This window comes from Drosophila erecta, unplaced genomic scaffold (genome assembly GCF_003286155.1).
Source record: "Drosophila erecta strain 14021-0224.00,06,07 unplaced genomic scaffold, DereRS2 tig00000126-arrow-pilon, whole genome shotgun sequence".
In the NCBI taxonomy this organism is placed as follows: domain Eukaryota; kingdom Metazoa; phylum Arthropoda; class Insecta; order Diptera; family Drosophilidae; genus Drosophila; species Drosophila erecta.
The window spans coordinates 1,759,897-1,770,718 of record NW_020825209.1 but is presented as its reverse complement, the minus strand read 5'-3'; positions in this window follow the sequence as shown (position 1 = coordinate 1,770,718).

The window sequence follows — 10,822 nt, the reverse complement described above, 5'->3', positions numbered from 1 at the left end:
TGTGTGTGTATCTGTGAATTTATGTAAGTGTATGTGAACCTACCTCAAGTCTAATTAAATTATGCCAAGGAAATGTAAAAAGAAAGGAAAAGGCACAAGCAGCGCCCAAAAAGTAACAACAACATTGAAAAAAGGAAGTTGTGGAATTTTTGTGGAATTTTGTGGGGTAGTAAAATGAAGAAGGAGAGAAAGCAGCAGCACCTTGAATGAATAATATGTAATTTTTACATATTACATATATTTAGTACATATGTATGTATGTAGGTAAATCACTAACTGCGCATTTGTAATGCCTATTATAGCACATATGTATGTACGTACACACATATGTATGAACTCGTAAGAATCAACTTGTCAGGACATGCATATTTGCAACATGGAATGTTGCGCCCTTTTGCGACTATCAAAATCATCAGGTGGTTGCGACACAAAGTCCTTACCGCTGTCGCCACCCTGCTCATTTCGTTGCGCTTCGCTTTGCTGCGCGTTTCGCCACCCATTTCCATTGCACTTTTTAGCGCGTGCATCTGCCCTCTCTTTGGCACCTTTGCACGCTTTTGATTTTGTTTTGATTTCGCAACCCAGCGACCTAGCAGAAAATTTCAAGCAGAAAACTCGCCGAACAACTACCCTGCTATTTGCACTAAAAACTTGTTATTACATTATTATTATTAATAGCTTCAGTCAGCCAAATGTAAATTACATATGTAAGTAACGCAGCAGGGAGTTTTGCACACAAGCAACAGTTCGCTGTAGGTGCCGATATGCTCCGGCTCTTACAGGGTGCAACTGCGTTACAGACAACACAAAATTGGCGCGCATTTTGTGATCTTTATTTTACGCTGCACTCACCCGCTGACGAAGTTCGTTTTCAATAAACTTGGAAATATTTTCGTGGTACAATTAATTTTTGAGTGTGCTGCATGTTTTTTGTAATAATAGTAAAATATTTTCAAAAATGTATAGTGTGCATCGGGGAAATATAAAAAACAACTGCGTAAATAATGGCAGCAAGCACTTGTCGTCGAGTTTTCATATCAAGTTTGTCAAGAATTTGCCAAGCTATCAAAAAATCTACGTAACGTAACCGGCTAACCTGTAGTCGGGCTCGTAGAAATGATGGCGATGACGGTGATGGCACCGTTAAATCGAATAAATCGACAGTTATCAAAAGTATCGACAGCCAAGTGTCGATATATTAAAAAAGGACAAAAAAGGACCAAAGGAGCAACGAAGCAATGTAAGATGTATGTGGATAGCACAGTGTAGCAGTGTATGTACGTACACACATACATACAATATGTATAAGCAAGTTCCATATTGAATGATCTTATTGATAGTGTTGATAGTGCTAGATTGAGGTTCATCCCATCACCAGGCGCATTTGACATGGCATTTAACGGTCTACACGTGCAGCAACAATGTAACTTTGACGCCGCCGTCGACAGGTGTACTCGATGTAATTGTATTGGCAATTCAAATGCGATAAAGCCGGGGCCTCGAGTGGCAGTTATGCTCGTTGTAGGCCAGAAACTACCGCCACCCATTGATAACGGGAATAATCGTAAATTGCATTGCGCACTAGTCTTCCTTTTGCAACAATGTCGTTATCTTCTACTTCTTGTCTTTTTCTGTTTTTTTTCGTTCCGTGCTTGGTAGTGGGATTTTACTACAAAAACGTAAAAATACACACGTCAAATTTAATGTGCGAAAATGTACACACCCTTTTTGTTAAGTGTTTTTGAAATTGAAGTATTTTTATTGCACTGCGTTTCAGGCATATTATACAGGAAGTTTTCACTGAAAGCAAATGTATGGGCTTATATTATCACTAGTTACACTGGTTAATATTCATTCAAATATGCATCTAGGCTTGGTTTTTGAAAGGTGTACTTACGTACATATGTATGTATGTACACATATGTATATGTGTATATGTATGTATTTACTTATTTGTCATTTTTGGCGCCAACTATTTAGACGCCTATCGTATCAGAAGATAAGACATGTGCAAACCTTCAATTATAAATTATTGGGGGAGCTCAATACTCGACTATTTGGCACAACTGATTCATAGGCGTAATTGAACACACACTTGAAGGCCACGATCATAATTCGAGGATTACTATGAGTGATTCCCTATCTATATATATATATATATGTATGTATGTACAGTGCTTTAATAATCAAGAAATTTATAAAAAGAATGTTCAATATGTTTCATTATGCATCTATGCATACATATGTATGTATGTGTTAGGTTTGGTAGTCCAGTTTCCCATCTTTAATGATAATTATTCGTTACAAGTCTGCTCATTCTCATTATTCTTTTCGGCTCCTATTCGCCTTTGATTTGCATTATTTTCCTAAAAATCGCTTCGTTGTCCTCTCCCTTTTCATCTTCGCTGTCGATTTTCTTTGCCGACTCATGCGACACATTTTGCATGTGGACTTTCAAAAGAATTTACACTTAGAGGTGTAAAGACAAAATAAAAATAAAGCAAGGCGAAGAGAGAAGGCGAAAACGGGCAGCTGCAAAAGCAACAAAAAAGCTCTGTTAAGAAAAGAGGATAAAGAAGACGCCGGTACAGTTGCGCTCACACACACTCACATGCTCACACAACAAGTTCGGCAAGAGCGTAAACGCTGAAATTGCAGTGTGGCGCTATTATAACGGCAAAATGTAAAAGAATCAAAACAATCCAAAAGCAAAAGCACTCAAAACAAATCGAAGAGTTACGAGCGAAAGAGAACAAATTGAGTGAGTTTTTCCATTCGATTTTTGTTGCAGCAACACTGTGGCGAAGACACAAGCAAATGTTGCCGAAACACTGTTGATAAGAAATGTTGACGGGGAAAAGTTAAGTAACTTACTTATGTTTTATGCTAAATTATATACGTATCTGCGAATATATGTTAAAGCCTAGTTGAATTGAAACATAGTTGCTAAAATATTTTAAAACAACTACATATATGTACATATGTATAAACATATGTACTATTTAATTTTCGTTGGATTTTGTACAACTAAAGTAGAAGCTAGATTCTCGATGTCGGACAGAAATTACATGAATAATGTATCGTATTTTATTTTACTTTTTGGACGGCGTTTGCCTTGTATCACAATGCCTCCCCCGACACCTTTTTATACATCCCCAGTGGCCACCCACCTTTCACTTTTACTTTCACCTTCCCTACATCCCCATTCCTATACCCAAACACACATTAGGTTTTGCACAGTCCAGGGGCTCAAATGAGTACGACCTTTAAAAGATTTTCCCACTCCAGTTTTGAACTTCAATGGTCTAAGAATGTACATTTCAGTTACCAGCACATTTTTTAGTAAATCAAAAAGAAAGTTATATTAATAACTATCTACCATTTTTGAGAAATATCATTTTAAATATCACAAAATATTATCAAATCAATATTGGAAATATCAGTATAAATATCAATATAAATATCATTATAAATATCAGTTAATAATATTTTGAAAGAAGCTAGAGAGTATAAAACTTGTTGATAGGGTTTTGTCTCCCACTACTGCAATTCAATAATAGAGCGCTAAAACTAAAGTACATGGATTACACAATTATGTGTGTAGGTTTTTTATCTTAGTGTCTGCGGATGTTTTCTTCCCAAAACATCCTCAAACGTTATCCCTTATTTGTTTTTTGTTTTTCCTTGCCATTTGCTGCCGTCTGCGTATTTGGCACAAATTTCCACACGGCTGGGTGGGCGTGGCGCATTGGTGGGTGGTGGTGGGCGGCTGTGTTGGGTTTGGGGGCGTGGCGGCACTGTCTGCGACCTTCAAAACGATAATGAAACCCGGGCGAAAAGCAAAACAAACTTGTCAGACGGGCAGAAGGACATTCAACCGCAAATGGGAAAGTGTGTTGCGGGGTTGGGTCGAGAAAATAGGGGCGTCCTTAGGGGCGGAAAAGCGCGGGAGGGGGGTGTCTGCCAGACAGACACTTCCACATCCCCTCCACCATCATCGGTATCCTTCTCTCCTACATGTCCTGCGCAATCAAGAAAACCTCCAAAGGATTCTGCGATTTCAGACAGGCATCCTCCTCTCCGCTCCTCTCAGATTCCCTTCTGTCCTTTTTTGCTACCATATTTATCCTTTGCAGGGCTGCAAGGTCACGTCAGGTTCAAGGTCATTCCGTGGGCCAGGTTAATGTGCGTCTGAGTCGGGAATTCGGTATTGGCATCGCAATTGGAAATGAAAGCGAAAATGGCCCGCCAAACGGGAAGTGGCCGGGGCGAAAAATTTATGGCGAAAATCGTTCTCCAGGAACGTGAAGATTTTTCCAGATAACATGCCTTGTTATTAGGAAAGAAAAGGCATCTCAGTTCTTGTATTTAGGACTACGAATATTCAATAGAAGAAACAAACAAAAGTATCTTTTGAAATGAAACGTAGTTTCCAATTCAAAAATTGTAAAATTACATAATATTATCTAGTAACTGTTTTCTTATATTCCTTTTTACCTTTTATTCCATTTATTTAATCAATTCCTAAATTACTTAGCAAACTCGATGTGGGCGATCCTTTCACGTAGTATCACTACTTTTTTCCCTTGATCGCTGATTAATTTTGAAGCTTCATGGTGGTAGGAAAAAAACGAAATTTTCCCCATTCCCTGGACAGCCGTGCACTTGTGATCTCCGGGGAAAAGTGCCCGAAAAGTGGTGCACACACAAGTGGCACAAGGCAAAATAAAGAGAAAAAAAGGACCCACTCGACAGAAGAAACTTGAGGAGTTCCAAATTGAAGCCACGGGAGAAAACAATCAACACCAAAAAACAAAAATAATTATGAGAAATGGTTGCTTTGGTCTCGACTAAAAGATACCTAGTAAAATCATTTAAATCAGAAAATATGTAATGTTATCTTTTTGGCACTGTAAATTTACCAATTAACCAAATTTTTTGGACATTTTCACAGCTCTGATTCAAGTAAGCTTTATTATATATTATATCTATTTATTAATTTATAACAAAAAATAACTACGTAGATCCGATCCCCTTATTGGACACCTAAGGGCTTCTACCAAAAAGACCCCAGGGAAGAAGGAAATTCGACTGGCTATACCTGCTACTCCTCTACACCGATACTTAGATACTTCTCCACTTCAGACCCCCGACATCTCGCTCGTCAATGTTGCACTTGAGGTTATCGTCGGGGAAAATCGTTAAACACACGCACGATAAGCGGAAAAATCCAGCTCTTCGGCTTTCCAAAACTAATATTTCCCCGTCTGGGTGCCGAGTTAATATTCTCGTTTATTTTCGGATAACAGAATTTTCCTGCGCTTTCCATTTCTGTGTTTTCCGTTTGCTCTCTGTCACTCACGTCTGTCCGTCTCTTTCCCTATCTTTATGCTCGCCAAGAGCGTGACCTTTTGCGCTGGCGACCAACAAAAATATACATATGTATATCAGCAAACTTCCCAAGACTGCACTAAACCAATAGCACTGAGATAAAGTAGGCACACTTTCAACCGAATTGAGAGAATATTAGATACCATTGATTTCTTGCGGCAAATCCTTGGTGATCCTTCTTATTAAATGTTATGCATTATGTAATACAAAATGTGAAATGTATTTTAATGGAAAATCGTCAAATTTCGGAAAACTAATGTTTTTCTCTGTGCCTTAAATTACCGAACTGCACATACAGGATATAGTTGGAGATGCAAAGATAGATGGACTATTTTTGGTTAGCCTTAGACGGGATTTTCTGGCCACCGATAAACTTTGGGGCTATGTTAATTTTAGCCCACCTGGGGTCGCTTTTCTATATACAACTCGCTGAGTTTTCTCGCATTTTAATAGAAAGTTGGGGGAGATATTTAAGTTAATCGAATAAATGTCAGGGTAAAATTCACGCCAGGGATGATTTTTTGTTTTATTTTGCCAAGTGTTCAATATTTTTGTAGATCACTGGAATACAAAATATCTATTTTTACTTCATTTGATATTATTAATTTTGAAATGGTGTACTTGAAATTAAGTATCAAAGGAACTTTATTCGATCCATAATTAGGATTTTTATCTCATACAATTAGTTGCCCAAAGTCAAGAGAGGCTTTGCTGTGATTTCCCCTTTTAATCAGTTGCTAATTAAGTTTCCCCACCTACTGAAATCTAGAAAAAAATGCCATCCATATCTTGAAACGTGCGTATATATAGTTCTACATTTAGTTGGCAGCGCAATATTTATATCTGCCCCAATGAAATCTTATCAATTGTCATACTCTTAAGTGTTGTAGTATAATTCAAATTTACTATCACTATTTCGTTTTCTGTGAAATTCAAAGGTCTTTTACTTTGGTTGCTATAGCAGCACAATAGGTAAATTTAGTATATATATTTATAGTTATATATAGTTTTGTTATCAGTCAAGCTTTTAGCATATCCATCTTCTTTTTTTTATTTATTTTCCCATTTCAAACATTTCGTTGCTCCTCACGCATTTTTTTGTTTCGCACTTTTCCCCTCACAGCTCTTTGATTATATTAATAATGTCGGACCATAAAAAAACCCAAAAAAAAAAAGCAGCAATAAATTTTGGCCAACAGAAACCAAGGTTAGAATTAGCCACTATGTGTTCCTTCATGTGGGTTTCACCTAGCCACAATCACGAAGGGGCTGTTATCAGCTTCTAACTGCCAACTTAAACGATCTTAAGTTGATAAAGATATGCACAGAAATTTACTAGATGATGAAACTAAGGAAGTAGATTAAGATGGTCCCATAAAATATGTCAATAGGGTGCGCTAAGTGTATTTAGTTTTCGTTAAATACTTCGTAAAGGGTTAAAACAACTGAATTCCATGTATTTAGATGATAAAGTGCAAAATTCGAGAACGTAAATTTAAAAAACCACAACAAAACTGCCAATTGTGGGGGGGAAGGGAGTTTCGGACGCCACGAAAAAATGGAGAAAGATGAAAAAGAAGTTGAGTGCAAAAAACAACAAAAAAAAAACAAAAAAAAACAAGCGTGCAAAAAACACTAATAAAAATGGCGATGTTTAGAAGTTAATTAAGCAAATTGGAAGAACAAAGGCCATAAAGGATGAAGAAGGGGGTTAACCACTCAATACGAGGCGAAAGATTAATGGTCAAATCGAACCGAAAACCCCGAATATCGAAACAAAGTCTCTACATAATGAACAAAATGTACAAAATGAACAAAATGTACAAGGGGCCATGGGAAATCGCGAAAAACTTATGGTAAGCTGAGCACAGTGGGGAAATTTAATTATAAAAGATTTAATTGCTAGATTCCACATTTTTATTTAAATAAATCCTCAATATTTGTCATGTGATTTTATTCCCAATATTTGCAATGATTTATTTGACAAGAAAAGTGTTCTTCCCTGAGTCATTTAAAAAACTGGGAAGATTAACAAAAATAATAGATGTGAGTGGGCTTCAATTTAAATCGCCAATCCAGAAGGAAGAGTTTTGAAAACTTACGAATCGAAAAGCAAAACAAAAAAGCCAGCAGAAAAACAAAGGGCTTGTGCTAAGAAATGTAAGAAAAAATAACAAAAATAATCAAACAATAAAAACTCGAATGTGGCGAATGTGGAGGGCAAAAGAAAGAATGCTAAATAAATTAAAATATTACATCGCTGACCCTGAACCTCGTTTTTCATCATTTGTTATGCGATTGTGCGTTACAAACGGTGGGCCAAAATCACATTTTTCAATTATTTTAATGCTTGATTTCAAATGAGATCGTATTAACTATATGCAATTTAAAAACAGGGTAACTAGAGTAGTGCAATATTATTATTATTAAATCTCTGTTATGTTAGGGAGCATATCTATAACTAATTCCGGCGATATATTACTAAATGTTTTATTTTGAACACTTGATAAAAATTACGAAACGTACTTATGTACATGTGTACTTGTAAGCGGAAATCTACATATTGTATAATCTCAAAAATTCGTCTGGAATTCAGATAAAACTCAAACCATTGACGTTGGACTTTTTGATTTCAAATAATCCAAATAATAATGACGATTTTTGACATTTTTCATTCAAAAATGATTTAATTTATACATACAATATAACAATCATTGCTGTTTTGTATCAAACGAAACAATAGCAATACAGATTATAGTTAAAATATTATATATAATAGATATAGTTAAAATATTATTGAATTACGTGTATATTAGGGCGCTTTTATTTCGTGCCAACTCTGATTACACCACAGTGCTCACATTCCCTGATACTGCCACAAAAATGTATTATATTTCTTAATATTAAGCCAATCCATTCAAATTGAGTGTGGAGTGTGGCCTACTGGACCATTCCGGTTCGCAGCCCTTCAGAACGTACACAGCAAAAAAAATTGACAATGTGCACATTAAGGGGAAAAAAACTATATTAAAGGCTATTTTAAAAATGCATGAAATCGATGAGCATTTTAAGGTAAAATAACTTACATATATACGGATTTGACCCAATCTTGCTAGTCCAATACACCTGTAATTTTTTTCTTGTGTAAGAACTGGCGATCGATGGCGCATGACGAGTGTTTCGAAATGTCCAAACAATCAAATCGATCCCAACCAGCCTGGATCGCTAGCACCTGCCCAGAGTAATAGCACCACTGAAATTACTGAAATTACTGAAATCAACGAAAAAACCTCCGAAAAAAACACCTAACACACCGCTTTTTCGGGTTTGATCGCTTGATCGTGGCTCGTGGACAAAAAAAGTTGCAGATAATTCCCGAATTTAATTAGAAAAATTCAAATCGAATATAAGTCGAAAGTGAGATGACAAAAGAATTTTTTGCCTAAAAATGAAGTTTACAAGTTTACTTTAGCTAACAAGAATTTCGCAACACACCTCTTTCTTTGTAAAGTGTATGTCGACTAGAGGGTATCCAGTGTTTGTATACACTTTTTTCCCCCATCGTTTTGTTTCCTTTTTTATCTAACTTGCTGTAGCAAGAAGAAACTCAACAAAAACACGAGCAAAATAAAATAAAACGAAATAAAACTCTGCGGTTAAGTTTCTATTTTCCCACGCGCCCAGAAGGCGAAGGAATATGGGAAAAAAGTGAGGGCCAGATAGGCGATGGAGGGTTAAGCATTTGCTGGCTTTTATCACATTTGTGTTTTGTCAGCTTTTCCACGCACTCTGTTGTACGATTAACTTTAAGAAGTTTCACGACTTGACACGCATGACGAATCGGCGACAGATAACGATTTATATTGGATATTGGGGATATACTCGTATATCCCATGGTGTGCAGACACCCAGAGATCCATCCACTTGTCCCGCAGAATTGGCACCTAAATGGTAAAGTGGCTAAGTGTTATGTAAACCAAAGTAGCTGAGTGTTATATAAGCCAAAGTATCTGAGTGTTACATAAACCAAAGTAGCATAAACATAAAGCAATGCTAAGTAGGTAAACCCTTTTCCCATAGGCAATTGCAAAACATCCAGAATGGATCGCATTGAATTGTTTACTTCACATTGCCTTTCTTGGCTAATAAGGCAGTAAGCCAGAACAAAAAAAATAAATAAATAATTTGGCGCGTGGAAAAATAATTTTAAGACCTTCCGCTTTGTCCTAAAAAATATTCTAAAATAAACAAAAATTGGTGAAAATGAAAACTCACGAAGTCAGACATTCCGGGCTTCTCAAATTCACTTCTTGAGAACGAAGTTCCTACTCTAGAAAATCGTTTTTAATGGAAATTTAAAACGCATCGTTTTTCTTTTTTTCCGCTGGTTTCAAGTGCAAAGCTATATGAATATAAATATATGCTGATAGATCAAATCAAAAGAGGGAAACACTTGAAATAATTGCGAACAGGAAATCACTTTAAGATTTTACGTTTTTTCAATTGCAAAAATATTTTCAAAAGAATTTTCTTTCGAAAAATATATGATTTTTTTTTATCTATGTTTCTCAAAACAATGAATTTTGTATTATTTTACCTATTTATTTGTAAGCTGAAGCAAATACATTTAAGTTTCATTTAATAACAACTCTAAAACAATAAATATAAAAAGTACAAGTCTATAAAGGAATTTCCAATATTTTTTGCAGTTTGCTTGCCATTATACAATTTTCATTCAATTTCAACTTGAACCTCAGCTTTCAAAATATAAAATTACCAGTTGGTAAATTGATGTTTAGGCATTCTCGATTATTAAATGCCAAACAATATTATTATTGTTATTGAATTACAGGGCTCATTGTGTACTTTTTTCAATAATCAATAATTTCTCAACTGATGTGAGAAGTTGAATTTCGCTTGGGTTTGTCAATTTTTTCAGCACTTTTTGCGCTTTATTGAACGGAAAACGGAAAGTGTCAGCTAAAGTTGGCCAAAAAGCAAGGGACCAAAGTGTACTAAACTGCGCCGTAGACACAACAATCAACCGAAATAAAATGAAATAAAATAAAATAAAGAAAATGCTTTGAAGGCCGATTCTGCAGGAAATGTCACCTTATACGACACGAGAAAAAATATTCGTTGACACTGCAGAATTTGACAGAACATTTCTGTCATGGATTTGGATTCAACATCTACGCAGTTGTTTCAGAGTTCAAGTCAATAAAAAAAAAAGCAAATGGCATGGCATATATAATACATGTATGCTTATACATAATTCAGAGATATCTGGCGAACTTGTTTCCACGTTTGTGGACATTTCCATTGGTGATGGTTACAACAAAATTTAAACAAGATGCCCAATAAAACAAAAGTACGCAGTTTAATAAATTGCTCGACTAACACGTTTTCTTCTTGTGTAAAACTAATTTCG